General features: G+C 36.6%; 1 pseudogene; it reads right to left on the minus strand.

The window, feature by feature from the left end:
* Positions 1-20,257, minus strand: part of LOC122925882 — a 2,558,103-nt pseudogene that overhangs the window by 2,264,759 nt on the left and 273,087 nt on the right.

A 20,257-nucleotide genomic window follows, 5' to 3' on the forward strand; every position in this document is an offset into this window, starting at 1 on the left:
TTTGTATGGTTCCCAACAATTACTTATTTTCTGCCAGTGACGTATAGTGATGCATAGTACAGTAATGTATCATTAGGACCAACCCACCACAGTAGGGTTGGTGGTGGGTGGAGGTAGCTAAGATTCAAAGTAAAAATGACGTTTTGGTCATCCTAATTGTATATATAGGTATAACTATAGGGAGAGCAGGAGTAGCAGCTGTGCCTGATGCCTAAGGGGCCTAAGGGGCAACCACTGCATAAAAAGACACTGGCATTTTAAATGGAACCTGTTAGGTGAGGAGCCCTGTTACATATTTTGCATTCTTTCACCTCTATGAAGGTATATGTTACAATATATGGTTGATAGTGACATAGCATTTTGTTGTATTTTCGATAAAAAATGTGAACATACAATAAAGACTTTGGGGGACATTTACTAAGCTATTTGCACTACTTGTGTGGCATAAATAGGTCACAAATTTTGTCGCACCCCATTTGTATGTTTAAATATATGACTTTTCCTCTTCACTTTTCCAAAGTGGCGAGGGAATAGGGGTGGCACAAGCAGAGAAGTGGGCAGGCTGGCAGGCCTGGCTCATTTATGATTTTCAACACTGTTTTTTGAAGTGGAAAATGGCTTAAAGGGAGTCTGTCACCAACCTGACCGGTTTTAAACCAATCACAAAGTTCAGTGGGACACAAAGACATGACACAGATGTTACCTTTGTTTTTCATTTTTCAGATCATCCAAATCGCCCCAAAATTAGTTTTTATGATATGCTAATGAGCCGTCGCAAGTGCCCAGGGGCGGAGAGTTTGCTGAAAGTGCCCAAGTTCCCCCGCCTCACTCGCGCCTAACTCCGCCCCTCAGTTTTCCTAAATTTCCCTATAGGCCGTTTGTGCATCGCAGAGGCACAGAGATATGCAGTGCGCATGTGCCGATTTTACGCCAGTAACTGGCACATGCACACTGCATATCTCTGTGCCTCTTCCCACTGTGGGCAGAACACTGCTCATGCCCGGGCCCGGCAGCGATGCACGAATGGCCTATAGGGAAATATGATGTCACAGAGCCACAGGGCTGGCCGGAGTTTACTGAGAGGCGAAGTTAGGCGCGAATGATGCAGGGGAACTTGGGCACTTTCAGCAAACTCTCCGCCCCTGGGCACTTGCGACGGCTCATTAGCATATCATAAAAACTAATTTTTGGGCGATTTGGATGATCTGAAAAACGAAACAAAGGTAACATCTGTGTCATGTCTTTGTGTCCCACTGAACTATGTGATAGGTTCAAAACCGGTCAGGTTGGTGACAGACTCTCTTTAAATCAATGCCAGCAAGAGGCCTAAAGCAGAGATAAGTCTGTCGCACAACCTGCCAGATGAAGCGCCAAACGTATATAAAGGCCTGCTCCTCTACATAACTTTGGCGCTTCCTTTGGCAGCACAGAGTGACTTGAGACCGGTGTGGAAAATGCTGGTATTAATAAATGCCCCGCATTGTGTTTTCAAGGTGAAAAGTCAGGCCCATTCAAAAAGAGAAATAACTATAGTTCAAGCATTTTGAATACAAAAGAATAACTGGTCAAATAGTTCAAATCTATTAAGGCTATCTTTATATAAGATAGTATGGAGTGCACTGTGGAAAACTGGAATTCTATGTTCTATGCTTGTAAATGAATATGTCATTTGCATTGTCTGGGAACACGCAGTATTGTGATGCTGAATGGGTAACAAAAAATATATTTTTCAGGTTAGGAAATAGCATTGTGCACTAATCTAGAAAGGAACAGCCCATTAGTAAAATAGATGTGCTCATTCTCAGGTGGGGTTCCTGCTGAATTTCTTCAGCCATACCCTGCTGATTGATTGATGTAACACTGCTAGGTAATGCAGATCTAAAGTTCCCTCTCATAATGATGGAGGAGACCAAAACATTCATGCTGGGTGCACATTAATCTTTGCATAAAAAATAAATTAGACGAGTTATGCTTACACAGAGCTGCAGTCTTTTACCCTCATTTGCCTCTCTGTCATGTCTGACGTTTAACACTTAGCCTGCAATTGCTACAGCTGCTGTACCCAATGGAAATGAATAAATATTGGATGAAATAATGTGTATCATCAGGGAATCAGCAGAGATTAATCCAGCTTCATTGTACACAGCCCTTTGTTTCCAAACATGACGACAGAAGAACAGGAACGAGACCTCAACATGTAGATTTTTGTATTAGAACTGGGGAGATATGGCTTGTTTTTTTTCAAGGACCACTTGATACACTCTAATGACGTTTTAAATATATGTTCCTGAAGGGGCAACAATTTGTCCTAGATATCATTTTCGAATGTCCAGGGGCATCTACCTCATCAACTCTCAGACATACAAATATAATGACTTGCAGCCAGTCACTCATATCCCAGCAATAGGACATAGAACAATCACATGGATGGAGGCTGATAGAAACTGCTATCATTATGTTGGTCTCCATCATATTTTGCTTTCCAGCAAAAAGCTGACAACCCCCCCCCCCCACCCCCTTTTGCTCATGGAAATCTCTATTTTTGCAATCCATAAACCCGTAAATAATTGCCTCAATATTGGGCTATTATATTTAATCACCCTCAATGTAGACTGCAAAGGGCTATAATGTATTTCAAACCAATTGACCTTGATAAGCAACAGGGCTTGCTGATCTTTTTCACAAATATATGTCAGATCCAACAGTTTTGACATACTCAAACTAATTATGAAGATTTATGGCATTGCATACAGTTTGTATAGCCCTTGGATTTGTATAATCCTTTTGACCTATCTGGAAAAGCTTAAGGACTTCTGATGATATCTTTGTGAAATAATACATTATACAAGATAGGTCTTTGTCTGCATCTTTAACTCTAACACTAAGGAGCCTTTCTTTAAAAGCCAATGTCATAAAAATCACATTTTTGACCAAATTTTCAATTTCATGGTCATTTGTACTTGACAGCTCCTTTTGCTGCAGCTCTCATGCCTGCACCATTATGTAGTAGGGTAATCTAGTTAAAGCTAGAATACATTATATTCCCTACTTTATAATATAAATTAACTCGACAAGAAGCTGAATTGTAATATCACTGTGTTTCCAATTCTTTCAATTAAAATCTCCTTCCTTTTTAAATGCACCATGCATTTGTCTCATGGAGTGAACCTCCAAACCAAATACATGAAACATATACGAAGGACTGAAGACCTAATTAGGGACAAAGGCATTCACATTGCCTGGAATAAGGAGGACATATTTCTGAACTGTCTGAGGAGGGAGTTTGCTATTCGTGATGATATAAAAACCAATAAGTGGACTTAAATCCCTTCATATCCCCATTGGTGTAGAAGCTAAAATTAAAAAGATTAGATGAAGGCATGTCAATCATACAGGGCATTTTGGTGATAGAATCCCACACATCATCTCTTAATACTTAACTTTCTTATTAACCCTTCCAAGTAATTCAAGTCGTTAAATATCAAATATGTATCTCACTTCTAATTGTTTTACTAATATATCTATGTATTTGTGTATACATATCTAAGTATAATATATATTCTGTCTATGCTTATCAACGTATCTCACATATCTATTTAATATATATCTGTACCCTATCTATCCATCTAATATGCATTTGTTCTCTACTTCATATCTAACAATATCATATCAATCTGCCTACGTATCTGTCTAGGATCTATCTATCTATTTAGCTATCTATCTCATATCTATACATCTATCTTTCTATCAGTCTGGCTGTCTGGCTATCTATTATCTATCTATCTATCTACCTATCTCATATCTATCTATCTTCTATCTATCTTTCTATCAGTCTGGCTGTCTGGCTATCTATTATCTGTCTATCTATCTATCTATCTATCTATCTATCTATCTACCTATCTCATATCTATCTATCTTCTATCTATCTTTCTATCAGTCTGGCTGTCTGGCTATCTATTATCTATCTATCTATCTATCTATCTATCTATCTATCTACCTATCTCATATCTATCTATCTTCTATCTATCTTTCTATCAGTCTGGCTGTCTGTCTATCTACTATCTATCTATCTAGCTTAGATTGTTCTATTTCTTGCATATCTATCTATTCCAGCTTCTTATCATCTATCTGTCCATCTACCTATCCATCTAATCTATCTATCTACTATCCATCTAGCTATCTTATATCTCTCTATTATCTATCTTATATCTATCTATCTCATATTGATCTCTCTATCTCCTATCTATTTATCTATCTAACTCATATCTTTCCATCTATCTCATATCTATCGAACTCATATATTTCTATCTATCTCATATCTATCTATCTATCTATCTATCTCATATCTATCTATCTCATATCTATCTATCCATAAATCCCATATCTCTATCTATCTATTTCATATCAATCTCTCTATCTCATATCTATCTATATTCTATTTATCTAACTATCTCATATCTATCCATCTAACTCATATCTATCTATCTATCTATCTATCTATCTCATATCTATCTACTGATTTCATATCTATTTGCATCTTACATATTTATATATACACACAATTCTTTACAAGTAAAAACATCCATTTCAACAGCAGTAGATGATACCATATGAAACATGTGAGAAGCCTCATTAATTTTTAAACCTATGTGACCTCTGTGGCAATTTACAGATTGTAGCCATAGTCACAAATTAGATGACGGACCATTGTTGCTTAATATTGGATATACGCTGTGAACAGCATGCCCCCATACCATATATTGCTCATTATAAAGCACCCTGCTCAAATAATATTGAGATAATTGTATCCCACATAAAAAGGTCCTAAGGCTTCTTAGCCACAACAGTTCCTAGGAATAATGTGTATTTTTGTTTTTCCTTGTGTTTGCTCCATAGCTTATAACATGGTCTGGAAATGGCACTGTCCTAGAGAGTTGCAATGGTTTAACAAAGGACACTGTCCCAGGGAAATGTAACATTAGCTTTGACTTTATAATGGAAATCCACTTCCTTAAAAACAAACTAAATTAAAAAATATCAGAGGTCTTCTGCATTGTTCTATTGCTACGCTGTCTTGCCACCATGGAGACTGTATCTATAATGTGTGTCTGTTATAGCTGTGACACTAATCTGCCTTTGCAGGGACATACAAGGGGGTGAAGGAAGAGCCAAGTGAAAGCCTGCTGACTTCCAGACTGGGAACCAAAACCTCAGGCCAAGTCAAGGCTGAATGGAAGCGACATAAAGTTAATGCTTCAAAGTTCTGTCCTTCATCAAGAAAGGTATGCAGCGTTTTTTCTCCCTCTTTTCTTATAATGAAAGGTAGACGGTCATTAGGGATTCTCGTTGAATCCCATCTAACAGAGACAGACCTTATACAGATTGCTAGTGTCTGCCAAGTAGCCCACAAAGCGTACAGGTAGCTATTGTTCCACAGGCATATATGAAGCCAACTGATTCAGTCTTTGATGGATCTCGGAAAGAAAATGCCCAGGTTTCCCTTTTAACTCTTAATTGGCTCTGGTCTTTGGCTGCTGTGTTTCTCAGTAGTACAATAGCTGGTCAGCAGAATGCTGCACAGGTCAAAGTGAGGGGTATAATACAATATAAAGCTGGCACCACTGTTGCATGTGTGGTAGTGTAGTGCAGTTCTTTCAAATATTTTGAAATTTGAGCATTTATTCCATTCCAATATTTACTGTTTACAGTATGTAACCAACATTTCTTATGTGTCCTACATTAAAATGACAGAAAACTAGAAATTTTAAGAAGCTATGGTATTATGACTATGTTTTAGATGAAACTAATAGCATTAGAACTGTGTCGGGCGAATGTCAGCTGTGTTAGTCCTGATCATGTGACCTTTCTTTTTAGGAAAGATGTAAATCCTTATAGCCAGACCATTGGTAGTGGAGATAGATTAGATAGATAGATAGATAGATAGATAGATAGATAGATAGATAGAAGATGGATAGATAGATATGAGATAGATAGATAGAATCATAAGATAGATAGATAGATAGATAGATAGATAGATATGAGATAGATAGATAGATAGATATGAGATAGATAGAATCATAAGATAGATAGATATGAGATAGATATGAGATAGATAGAATCATAAGATAGATAGATATGAGATAGATATGAGATAGATAGATAGATAGATAGATAGGTAGACAGATAGATACATATGAGATAGATAGATATGAGATAGATAGATAGATAGATATGAGATAGATAGATAGATAGATAGATAGATAGATAGATTGATAAGATTTTATTGTTAGGACAGTAAGTCAGTTTTAGTGACATATTACATATAGAGACTTGCATTAGCCAGACCTCATTTAAACACATTTAAACTGAACTGTAACAGAAACATAGAATATGACGTGTGAATGAATAACAATACTTATATTGTATGGGTGACGATGAACAAATCTGTAAAACAGACTCACAATATGTGAAGCATCATGCACTGCAATGGACTTATTTATCCTGGTGGTAAGTTTATACAGATTTGATGTGAAGAACAGCTTATTATTCACTAACATTTTGGAAGGAAATAAAGCGAAAATCATAACTACTAATAATTTAAAAACACGTTTGTCACAGGCATCAGAATAGGGCTGCTAACTGTGTGTAGTGGTATCATAAACTGTATTAAATGCATACATGTTGTATAGGAGGTCAGGTTTGCCTGCCCTTGTGCATCTATTGCACTAGTACTGCAGTTTTATGACCCCAGATAGCACTGTGTTAGTTAAGCCTTACACTTGCCTACTCTCTTAATGCTATTTGACAAGCAGAAAGCAGGTCTTAAGGAAGTCAATGAATCTGAACAAAATCATCTAGAACTATTATGCAAACTGACAGATTACATAAAACAAGCACATTGTAGCTGTATGTTTGTTTGGCATATTCCTTCAATTAAGATATTTTGAAGGGAAGGAGTGACACTCAGCCTTCAAAGGTAAGTGTGCTCCTGGCTTCCTATTGCAGAAGATGGGGTCTCTCTATGGGTACATCATATAATTGTAGCGTGCTTTCTTTACGACTTAATCAGGGGCTCCATTGTATATGTCCTCCCTATTTAGCTTCCTTATTAAAATGTATGCATATACATGCCTCCCTATTCTATCCAAATACAAGAGGGGAGAAGTATTAATCAGACCAAACCTAGCAATTATGAGAAGCAAAGCATACTTACTTAAACAGTGATTTGGAAACAATGTGATGAATGGGAATTTGCCTAGATTAATAGACCATCTATACTTTGGACTTGTTGCTGAAAAGGCGTTGCGGGCATTAACTTTGCAGCAGGACAACACATAGCTACTGGGATTACTGGGGATTAACATTACAAGAAAATTGGGGACTTAATAAATGCACAAAATATGATGAAATGTAGGCAAATCACTGAGTATAATAGAGAAAGACGTTATTCAACATGTAAGATGATGTGATAAAGGTAAGTGACTGTAAGGTGATTGATTACCTATAAAACTTACCGATGCAGATGCCCTTCGTTTGGTGAAGCCCGTCTGGAGAGGCCATGTGTGGAGTAGGTAGGTGGAGGGACCATCACAGAGAGAGCTTCCTTGGTAGATGCATCATGTTCTCTCCGGTCTTCTGCAGCAGAAGCTTGAATTAAAGTTTAAAGTGAAAAATAATGATTATCAGAAATAGAAAATAGCTAATAAATTGAAGAAATATTTATTTTATGAACAAATACACTCTTCTGTCCTTCACTGACTTTTTAGAAGCTGCACAATCCTGGAAAATGTTTCAAAATGAAAATTCTATTTCATACTTAATTTGTTTTTCAAGAAAAGGCTAAAATGATGTTAAATTCTTGCCTTTGTTGTTTGGTAAGAGTGTGTTATTGTAATATATGAAGTATTTCTTTTACTTACCAAGGTGTTTGTTCTTCTTGTTCTTGCGAGCATTGGTAGAGAATGAAGGGGTTTCAGGCTGAGTGGAGCATAAAGTCCCCTCCAGTTCCCCGTGCCGTTCAGTTGCAGGTGTGCTGAAAGAATGACTGGCTTTGTCTGGAGATGAAGACAGTGGCCTGTGTAAGCCAAGGCTCTCTGCATTGTCTGATGATGTTGGAAGAAGTGGCAAAGTCCTATGGGGAGACAGGTATTTGCTGCAGTCTGCAATCCATACAGGTTCATTTGTGCTCTTATAATGACAGCAGCCTCGGTTTTTGTGTCTCAGAGTGTCTGTGCACTGAATCGAGGGATGTCTCTTCTCCTTAGTATTTATTTGCTTCTGGATTGGAGGGAGAGGTTCTGAGTTTCTCAGTCCAACATCAAAGGCAGGCATGCAATTGGATGATACACTCTTTTCTGACTGGCATTCAGGTCCCTGGGTTGCTGCATTGCTGAAAAACTCATAGTGGTCTTCATTCCAGGACCCAGGAGCACTGTGTGATTTAAAAAATAATCATTTAAGAAGCAGGCTTGCTCTATACTCCTCCCCTCATCACATTCTTGTTTTTTTTCTAGTGCAAAACAGTTACTATTTCAGCAAAGGGATCACTTAATAAAGCCAAGGTCAGATGATGTGAAAATAGCGTACTCCGCCATAACAAAACATTAACAATAAGATCATACAAATTTATGAATTTTATTTCCCTGCAGTCACAAACATCAGACATGTATTCTAAAAAGAAAGCTGTTAGATCCTTCCTCCAGTTTCCATAGTGATTTCATTTTTCCCCCTTTTATCACAGATTGGCTGTAGAGCTACTAGTCTTTGTTGTATAAAAGGCTTATGCTACCGACTGTCAATATAAAGAGCAAGTAAACACAATAGAGCGGAAACCGCCAATTGTGGCTAGGAGAGTAAAATAAAAATGTACAGGGGCTCAGTGACCGGTGAGATATTGGTAACACACACAGCCAAAGCACATATACACATACAGGCATACACACACATTTACACATATACACACACATACATGTACAAGCACACTAAGACACACATACACACACATATACACAAACCTACAGAAACACACACACATGTATACATACATATGTAAATACACACACAGACACATATACACATATATATATATATATATATATATATATATATACACACACACACACACAGAAATACAATATACGTACACACATATACATACACAGACATAACAGGCTGGTGAATTTACAATAGCTTGTTTGGCATTGCACACCTTAATAGCACAACATATTTCCAGTCATTTTCCTACTGAGGCATTTCAAACCAGTGAGTTACAAAAACCAATATATACAATATGTGTGTGTTTATGGACAGATGAGTAGATGGGCGGGCTGACAGATAGATAGATAGATAGATAGATAGATAGATAGATAGATAGATAGATAGATATGAGATAAGTATACGATAGACAAATAAGTAGATAGATAGATAGATAGATAGATAGATAGATAGCTATGAGATAGGTATAATATAGATAAATAGGTAGATAGATTATAGATAGATGATAGATAAATAGATTGATATGAGATAGATAGATAGATATACATAGATACAGAGATTAGTATATGATAGATAGATAGATAGATAGATAGATAGATAGATAGATAGATAGATAGAATAGATAGATAGATAGATAGATAGATAGATAGATAGACATAGATACAGAGATTGGTATATAAAAGATAGATAGATAGATAGATAGATAGATAGATAGATAGATAGATATAGAATAGATAGGAGATAGATAGATAGATAGCTATGAGATAGGTATAATATAGATAAATAGGTAGATAGATTATAGATAGATGATAGATAAATAGATTGATATGAGATAGATAGATAGATAGATATACATAGATACAGAGATTAGTATATGATAGATAGATAGATAGATATAGAATAGATAGATAGATAGATAGATAGACATAGATACAGAGATTGGTATATAAAGATAGATAGATAGATAGATAGATAGATAGATAGATAGATAGATATAGAATATATAGGAGATAGATAGATAGATAGATAGATAGATAGATATAGACTAGCTAGATAGATAGATAGACAGATAGACACACACATAGTGACACAGAGATAAGTAGCAATATGGTATGTAGCCCCCATGCTTTACAATTTTCCTGCCATGACAGCTACATAGCCAGTCAGTGAATCAGGCTTCACCGATGAAATATAAGAGTGCAAAGATTAAATATTCCAATTAAATGTGATTCCTAATCCTCACTTATGAAACTAATAACCAGGAAGCTATGTGGTTAGTTCAAGTCTTAATTATTAAATTTGTATTTAAAAGCTTTTTCTTTGCACTGAACAACTGACTGCACATTAAACCGATTGATTTTCTGTCAACATTTTATATATGCAATAAAAATGGGCTTCCAGCTTTACCTCCTTAGCATCCTCTGTAGAGTGCATGGCTGTAGTCAGTAGCCTGCAGACAGCCAAGTGTTTTACAGGGCACATGAACCGAAGCTATGGGACGCATGCAGGCTGTCTCTGAAGAAAGGGAAGCTGATGGCAGATGAAGTCTACCCGGCCTATTCCCTTTCTCAGAAAAGTCCCCTTAGATGAGAGCTAGATCCAAGCTTTGTGCCTTTACTACTCAGAAGATTAGAAGACATAAAACTGAAAAGGCCGGTAAAAATTACACTCCCCTGCGTGATTAACTTAACATATAGTGAAGGGAGAAGCAACGACGCATGATGTCTTATCGCATCAGATTGGTTGACATCTCCAAGGAGTAGTAAAGTAGGGGATGCATGAACATCTTAAGGCACACAACATGACGCGCGTATGGTTTGTGCACTAGGTAGATATTTCAGATTCAACATGGCATACAAAGGTTTAAACATATCAGAATTAGAGGCTATACAATATTTAATATTGCAGAAGTGTGATTAATTGGACTCCTAATTAAGTTCATTATGCTAATTAAAGCACAGAATGGACTATTTTAATGACATGTCTATGTAGGCTACTATAACAGGCTGTGCAATAGTTCTATTGGATTTCCAAGCAGGGTCACACTGTCCAGTGGAGGACCTGTGGGGGACATATGCTCTAGGACAGAGATGCTCAACCTGTGGCCCTCCAGCTGTTGCCCTAATAGCTGTAGGCTGTCCAAACATGCTGGGAGTTGTAGTTTTGCAACAGCTAGAGAGCCGCAGCTTGAGCATCCCTGCTCTAGCACAATAATAAGGCCCACCAACAATGAGCAGGAAATGGAAAATGATGATTATTATGCTCTTCATTTTATCCTCTGTTTTTAGCCTTTTCTGGGCCTTTTAGCCAGGACCATAAGTTAGGGAATGGGGTCTGACAAATCAAATGCCCGGGACATTGGATGAATCTCAGACTTCAGTAAAAGCCTGTCTATGACTATATAACCTCTCTGCTTGGCATTATGCGCTACTTTTCCCATTCTTCTTACGAACATTTAGGGTATGACCACACATGGGAAAATCCCTAGCGTAGGATGTGTTCACATCAGCTTTTTGCCCCACATTTAACATATACACACGACATAATCTTAAATGGATGTCTCTGTCAGTTGCTATACCGCGGCATCTGTTATTATAAAGTTCCATTGCAAAAAATATATCTGTTTAATATATATGGAAAAGCGTAGTGTACTATGCTCTTACATGCTTTTTATTAACATATATATCGAACGTGTGACAAAAACATGATGTGAGTACAGCATAATCTGACCACAAGCCAAAGTGGAAAAATCCAGTGATTTTGCTGCAGATTTGTCTGAGTAAATTCTGCAAATTGGCCACAGATTTCACTCATTGTAAAGTTCATGAAGGGAAACCAGAGGTATAAATTGGCATGCAGCAGATTCAATGTGTACTCCACATATCAAGTTTTAGGTGGATTTCATTTTCAGAAACTTTTTGCAGAGCGTGGATGATATTTTTTAAAACCTCATCCATTTGCTGCCTCTGTAACCCTGGTAGACTTTCCTTTTGGATAATGCACAGCATTTATACCACTTGTGGTAGTACCCTTAATTTTTATATTCCCTTGCATCATCCAGATTCTTGTATGTTCCCAATGGCGGCAACATCGTGATCACAAACTAAAAGCAAAACTGAAAGTAAAAAAAATATATACTCACCTCATCACTTGATCACAGAGAGTCTGTCCACTCCTGTCTTGATTGAAGAAAACCCGCCAAAGGATCAAGTGGATGAGATGAGTATATATTTTTATTAACCCCTGAGCAGCTAAAAGTGAGCCACAGATGCCATGATCAGTATCTGAGGGGGTTAAATGTCGGGGGCCGACGCGAACGCCATACCTCATCATTGCGCCCACTCCATACAATGCAAAGCGATTTGTGACAAAATAATTCATAACTAATCAAATTTCTGAACAAAATTCGGTGATGGTGTCAAATCTAATTTTTCAAAACCTCTAGTCTTGGCCACCCTCCTTTTTTATGTGGATTTATTTAAAGGAGTTGGCTAATTTGTGACAATATGTATGTAAGATGACTATATGGCACTTACTAATATAGCCTCTTGATATTCTGTGCTGTTTGCTATATTTCATAAAACATGCCCCCTTGTTAGTCAAATCTTCTGTGCTGTCCGCACAAAGGTCCTGTTCATAAGATGGCCGCTGATGGAGGGTCACGTGACTGGACCGATCACTCAGACTCCTCCATTGAAACACATTGCACCTGCACTAAACTCCCAGCAGAACTAGTACAGGTGATAGGTGCGGTGTATTTGAACAGAGGGGACATCACATGGAGGTGATTTGCTTGGTTACACATGACCCTCCTTCAGCGGCCATTCTATGGACAAGACCTCTGTGTGGACAGCACAAAAGACTTGGCCTACAAGGGGGCATATCTTATGAAATATAGAAAATGGAGCAGAATTTCCACAAAGGCTAAAATAGTAAGTACTATAGTCATCCAGAAAGTGGCCAACCCCTTTAAATATACCTTGATCGTTATGTTTCAGTGACCTTTCCCACATTCCTTGTACATACATTTCATTTCTCCACTTATAAAGCATTATCAGTTATGAAATGACTATGGAAGTATACTGCATGTTGAAAAGATGCAATAAATAGCAAAGTAAATGAACAGATCACATCATTGCAGGCTCCACATTTAGCTCCAAACCATTTATTATATCATCAACAAATTGTGCTGTTTCAGCGTAGCCGGAGGTTGCATCTAATTTACGCCAAGGTACAGGCCACATTATAGATTTGGAGCATCCTTCAGCAGGCCATGCGCCAGACTAACATCTATGCAAGTATCAGAAACAGATGAATATCTGAAAATAGGTCAATTTTGGGGGCAGATTTGTAATTTGGTGGTACAGTAGTTTCAGTGGAGATTTTACAAGCGTATCAGAAGAGTGTTTGGTTGAGGTTTCTCTGCTTTCCCCTTGACTTCTATGAAATCTGCAACCAAATATACTTCAAATAAGTAACTTAATCAAGCTGTTTTCAGCTAGTAATCTGCCACTAGTCTGTTACTAATCTCATACTGGTTTTTCCACTGCTGATTTTGCAGTGTAAATAACCTGAAAATATAGCACAGTTAGGGCTAACCTACAGTTATGATAGGTTCTGCTGTCCATACATACATGCTACATACATAGTGCTGTGATGTCACAAGTTCACAACAATACTTAGTGCACCAATCACTAATATGTAGTCAGACCCGCTAAAATGTGAAGTTGTTGCGTATTGGGCAAAAATCATTAATTGCCGATTTGCGCAATCACTAATATATTGGAGCACTCTATTTGCATATAAAGCTATTCTAATGTACAGCCGTGCCAACCATTTTCTCAAGAGTCAGGAAACTTTTAGCAGCTTGAAAAATTTAGCAACAGTGACCCACGCCTGTATTGCGGTCGCAATATGCGCATATTACAGTGCCGATTTTCACAATCAAGAAAATAATCACAAATCTTTCCTCCAAATATTCACGAAATATAGCGAATTCGAATAATGCCCCTACTGCTCATCACTAATATTCTTATAAACTCTATTTGTGCTTTATACACAAGGAATGGAAAGCATAATTCCTAATGTAAAAGAACATTTCCATTTTCTGCTATGTATCTAATAGATATATAGATAGATGATAGATAGATAGATAGATAGATAGATAGATAGATAGAGAAATGGAAACATAGATAATAGATTTGATAGATAGTTAATAGATAGATAATGACAGAGATAGATAGATAGATAGATAGATAGATAATCAATATATATGTAGATTGGTATAAGAGTGATAGATAGATAGATAGATAGATAGATAGATAGATAGATCTGGTCCCATATTTGCACTCCTCCCCCAACAAAACGACATGTTCAACCCGGATTCTTAATGATTGTACATTGAGATATTCAATAACATTATTTTAGGGACAGGAATAAGATGTGCTCTGCTGGTTTCCTCGACTTATGAGGTCCACTTTTCTTCATTTAAATGATGGTAAATCTATCAAAATGACATTAATTTATGCAGAAAGAGTAAACATTGTAATGGCCGAATATACATGCTGATACACAGGGCGAGGAGGCATCAATATTGCATAAAAGAATTTGCATATCAGGAAGCCAGACAAGTGTTAAAGTGATTCTCTGGTGAAGGCCACTGCCATGTAAAGACGTAGAGGATTAAAGCAGCACAAGGTATTAAAGGCCACATTAGACCCTCCTGTGAGTGATGACACAGATGCAGAATGTTCCTTGTCAAAGCTTGTGTTTCCATTGATTTTTTCTGCTGGAATCGATCATGATGTCAGGAAGCAGAACTTGTAAAATGATAAAAGATTTTTTTTTTTCAAGTAAACTATTGGTAACAGTAAACTTACTGCACAAGAAATATCCATACCTTAGTGGCCTTCTCAGTGAGCCCGACAAAGAAATAAGAAAAAGGACAAACAGCAGGTGGCGCTATACAGATAGATTTTATTGAATAAATCAGTAACTATACAAAATTTTCAATTACCCGCAATTACAAAAATATTCAGAGCCAGGTGCTGGTTTGAGAACTGCAAAATATTTTGTGTGGGACAACCCCTTTAAATAGCATGATACTGAGCTATAAAAAACAGCAAGCAGAGGCCAAGTGGTGGGGCTCTATTGTTCTGGGCCTGGAAAGGGGTCACAGCTCTCTGCATACAGTGTGTTTTCTGACATGTTTCATTGACATACCAGACAATAACTTGCTTACAGAAAACATTTAGAGGAAGGGAATTAATTTAAAATTAGAGTGTAATGTGTGATGTTCAGAAGTGCAAACTTATCAGATTTAGGCAGAATTACAGGACATTTTCTTAAATGCTCTCATGACAGCATCTAACAAAGTGAAATTACATTACAAATACATGACAAAGTAAGAAAAAAAAAAACAAAGCCATCTACACTTATGGGCTTGGTCTCCTACCTAAGCACAATCCTCTAAAAGAGAGGAAGAAAGAAGAGGTGCAAAATGGACAGTATCAGGTGTATTCACATAGTATCAAAATGGGCATGCCAAACATCTCTCAAGGAGGTTATAGACAGTCTCTAAATGATTTTATCAATATTCCATGCCTAATTCTGGAGTTTTCAAAAATTCTATTGTCAATGACTATTCCCAATAAACCTATGTTAAATCCATAAATACATATCCAATGCAAATTATTGCTTGACAACAGAAACATCCCATTACTCTGTCATATGATGATGGTGGAATAGTCATCCACTGTAAAGCTTTTATGTTTATGAGGTCTATATATTGTGCCTTGTAGGCAAAAGGATATTTTAGGGGAGCAACAGGATACGAGCCGTTAGATGCTCTAGGCCGATCAGAATAGTTCAGAATCAGGCTAGTAATGCTGATTGAAGGAAAACTGCAGCTTCGATTACTACTCCCATCGTCCTTTCAAAGGGTTTGTCCAATTACAACATATTCCCTATCTACAAGGTATCAGATAAGTATCTGATCAGCTGGGTTCTCCATTTGAATGGAGCGGCAGACAAGTATGTTTGCTGTTGCTCTATTCAGCTCTATGGGGCTGCTGGAGATGGCAGAGCGTCTGTACTTGGCTATCTTAACCAGTCCCATAGGGTTGGATGGAGTAGCTTCTCCGTTCAAGTGGGAAAATATGGCCCCCATTTTCATGATAGGTGGAGGCCCCAGAAGCTGGACTACCACCAATCAAACACGTATCCCCTATTCTGTTGTAATGGAACCACTCCTCTAAGTTGCATGCCTTGCATTCCTTATAGCACATGAAATTCTGAATTTCTGAACCATAAGATCAAAGCTCTTAGGTGGAGATTTATCATAAACCTCTGCTTTATGCCAGTCTATAGTATCCCCTGCGCTGCCAGAGGATGCAATTAATTTATGAGGAGGAAATTTATGGCACAGAAAACTGGCGTAAATGAAGATAAATGTGCCAGGTCTGCTTGCCCTGTCCCCACTCTATCCTTGACATGCCCCCTTTTCGGGAAAGTTGCAAGTATTTTAGGCATTTCTTTTTGCAAAAAGTTTTCCTATATTTTATTAAAGGATTTGTAACAGTGTAAAGCTAATTAAAGCTAAACTGTCCATTATAAAATGCTTCCCTAGTTAAAAGGAGTATTTTATAAAAACAGCTTCTCTATGTATCTGTGCAATAAAGAATATGTAGTACCTTTTTAACAAAATCTAACAAAAGAAATATTGTGAGCTCATGTCATCCCAACTTAAAATGTACATGTATTTTTATATGTTAGATTTGCTCCAATTTAATATCATTTATTCCCACTCTCAATGTAAAACATAATAGAATATCCCACTTATACAATGTCAAGCTGAAAATAGTAAGGATACAGAATGTTCTAAATAAAATCCAGTTTTATTGAAAATTATCTGATTAAAACATGTAACTCTACAATGTGCAGTTCCAGTTATTCCTCTTAGAAATGTATGAATTAGTAATAATTAGATGTTACCATTTCCCTTGATTGGACAATTTCAGACTGTGTAAAAACACACCAGGAACTGGTATTACCAAATTGTATTCATACATTTCAAGTAAAAATAACAGGAACAGCAGAGGTAAAAGCTCAACCATTTTTTCCATATTTAATTAATTTTTTCTGGTCTCACATTATATCTCTCAGAGACCCGTTCCAATTTAATCAACTGATTCTTGCCACTGTCCCACTGTAGGAGGATTTTTATTAACCCATTTCCGGAGTATGAGAAGTCTGGCTTGAAATAATACTTTACCTAAAACCAATCGTATCTCTTTATTTAGTTTAAGATGTTCTGTGGCCCCTAATATACAGACTACTGGGTCTTCAAAAACTTGAACACCCAGAAATACCGTTAGAACCTCTGCAATTTTTTTCCAATACCTAAAGAGTTTAGGACATCTCCAGAAACAATGTATAAGATCCGCCTTCTCTCCCCTACATTTTGGGCACTTATTGGAAGTTCTTACACCCATTCTTTTTAAAGCCCAAGGAGATCAATGTAGCCTATGAACTATAAAAAACTGAGATATTTTATGTGAACCCCTTTCCGACACCATAGTATAGCTTCTAAGAGCATCATTCCATTTTTCTTCCATAAAAAGCGGAAGCTCTTTTTCCCATTTTCCTATAGCAAGTATTGTAATCCACAGTATCAGGTGTATTCACATAGTATCAAAATGGGCATGCCAAACTACTTTATTGTAATCCATTTTTTTTCAAAATCAAATATCTTTTTGCCGTTGTTCCTCTTTTTTCTCCTCAATTAGTAAATTGATGTATTCTGATTGTTCCTTTCTATATTTATCTAAGTTTACTGATGTCCTCATAGCATTTTTAAGCTGAAAATATTTATAAATATCTTTTTGGGGTATCCCAAACTCCCTTATCAAGCTGTCAAAATCCTTCAGTTTATCTTCCTCAAGTACTTGACCTAGATATTTCATCCACTTTTTATCCCAGTCTATATAGGACCTAATCTTTTGCAATTCCTCTAAGTTAATATTTTTCCAAATAGGAGTGTAATACAAATAACCTTTAATATCTAATATTTTTTTAACTTCCACCCATATAAATTCCATTAAATTCAGTATATGATTTTCTATGGTATTTTTCCCCAGTGTTCCTGACTCCAAAACCTCTAAGTAATTTGTTTTCAATAATTCTTCCCTACCCACTAAACCATTCAAACTTCCCTTTATCTGACTATATTGTGTTATTAAATAAAAAAATAAAAAAACAATTAGGAACTGCTAATCCACCTTCTCTTACTGGGAGCTGAAGCACTTCTCTCTTTATCCTAGGAATGGCACCTTTCCAAATAAAATCTCCCATTAAACTATCTAATAGCCTAAAAGTGTTTTTTTTTTTTTGCAACCTCATTGGGGCATTCTGTAAAACATACTGTATTTTTGGGAGAAAAATCTTTTTTATTAAATTCATCGACCCTAAATTGATAATGGTAATCTCTTCCAAATATGTGTTTTAGTTCTAAGGTCTTTTATTAGGGGGAGTACGTTAAATTTTTCATAATCGTCTACATTTCTAGAGATTTGTATACCGAAATATTTAAAACTCTCGTGCTTCTTAAGCACATGCACCCTTGAGCCATTCTGTGGTTGCCCATTCCCTAATAATATCATATAGGATTTCCCCCAATAAACCAGAAAAAAAAAATGATCTATTATATCTATTGCTTTATTAAACTCATCCCCAGTGTTGTGCATAAATAATAAAATATCAACGGCATACATAGATAATTTTTATTTTCCTTCCCCATATTGAAAACCTTCAAACTCCTTATCATTTCTTATTTTAGATGCCAGGGGTTCTATTGCAATAGCAAATATTAATGGGGAGAGAGGGCATCCCTGCCTGGTTCCCCTATAAAGGGAAAAAGGCAGGGACAAGCTCCCATCCACCATCACCCTAGACCTCGGCTTGGAGTATATAAGTTGAATCCATCTTACAAATCCCTCCCCTATACCAACCCTTTTCAGAACTGCCCATAAATACTCCCACTCGATACAATCAAATTCCTTTTGAGCATCCAGTGAAAGTATAGCTTTGTCGTCAGTTTCTATTTTATTAGATTCAATATTTAGGAACAGCCTTCTTATGTTTGAATATATCATTCTTCCGGGTATAAAACCTGTCTGATCTTCATGAACTATACATTTAATCACCTTAGAAAGCGTACCAGCCAAAACCTTTGTCAAGATTTTAACGTCCGTATTTAACAGGGATATTGGTCTATATGAACCTGGGTCTAGTTGTTCTTTGCCCTGTTTTGGAATTAATGTAATAATTGCTTCTTTCATTGATTCTGGTAAGTCACCTATTTGTTGGGCCTTGCACAGTGTCGCTCTTAATTCTGGTATTAACACCTGTGCAAAGGTCTTGTATATTTCAAAAGGAAGTCCATCACACCCTGGTGTTTTTACAGGTTTCACCGTACCCAAAACCTCTTCTATTTCTAAAATTGACATTTCTTTTTCCAGGTATTCCTTTTGGGCCCTGGATAGCTCTCTCAGGCCAATCTGATCTAAATATTGATCCAGATCTTTTTTTGAATATTGCACCCTAGACTTATAGAGTTCCTGAAAATAATCCACAAAAACTTTTTTAATTCCTTCAGGTGAACTGTCTATTACATCCCTATTATCTCTAAAATTTTCCCAACCTTTTCTCCCTCTGATGCTAACCGAAACCCTTGGAAGAACAATTTTTTTCTAGTTCTCTCTATCTGAAATGTATTTAGCTTTTCATATTCCTCCTCCCATTTGTTCTTGTTATTTCCAGTAGGATTCATTATACATGCTAATCTTGCTTCTTCTAAGTAATTTTCCACTAAATTCTATTTTTCTTTAGTAATTTTTTTTCCAATAATTTTTCTTTTTAAACATTTAAATTTAATATCATGCATTCCCACTCAATGTAAAACATAATAAAATATATCCCACTTATGCAATGTCAAGCTGAAAGTAGTAAGGATACAGAATGTTCTAAATAAAATTCAGTTTTATTGAAAATTATCTGATTAAAACATGTAACTCTACAATGTACAGTTCCAGTTATTCCTCTTAGAAATGTATGAATTAGTAATAATTAGGTATTACCATTTCCCTTGATTGGACAATGTCAGACTGTGTAAAAACACACCAGGAACTAGTATTACCAAATTGTATTCATACATTTCAAGTAAAAATAACAGGAACAGCAGAATGCAGAGGTAAAAGGAAAAGAT

This window comes from Bufo gargarizans, chromosome 2, assembly GCF_014858855.1.
Source record: "Bufo gargarizans isolate SCDJY-AF-19 chromosome 2, ASM1485885v1, whole genome shotgun sequence".
In the NCBI taxonomy this organism is placed as follows: domain Eukaryota; kingdom Metazoa; phylum Chordata; class Amphibia; order Anura; family Bufonidae; genus Bufo; species Bufo gargarizans.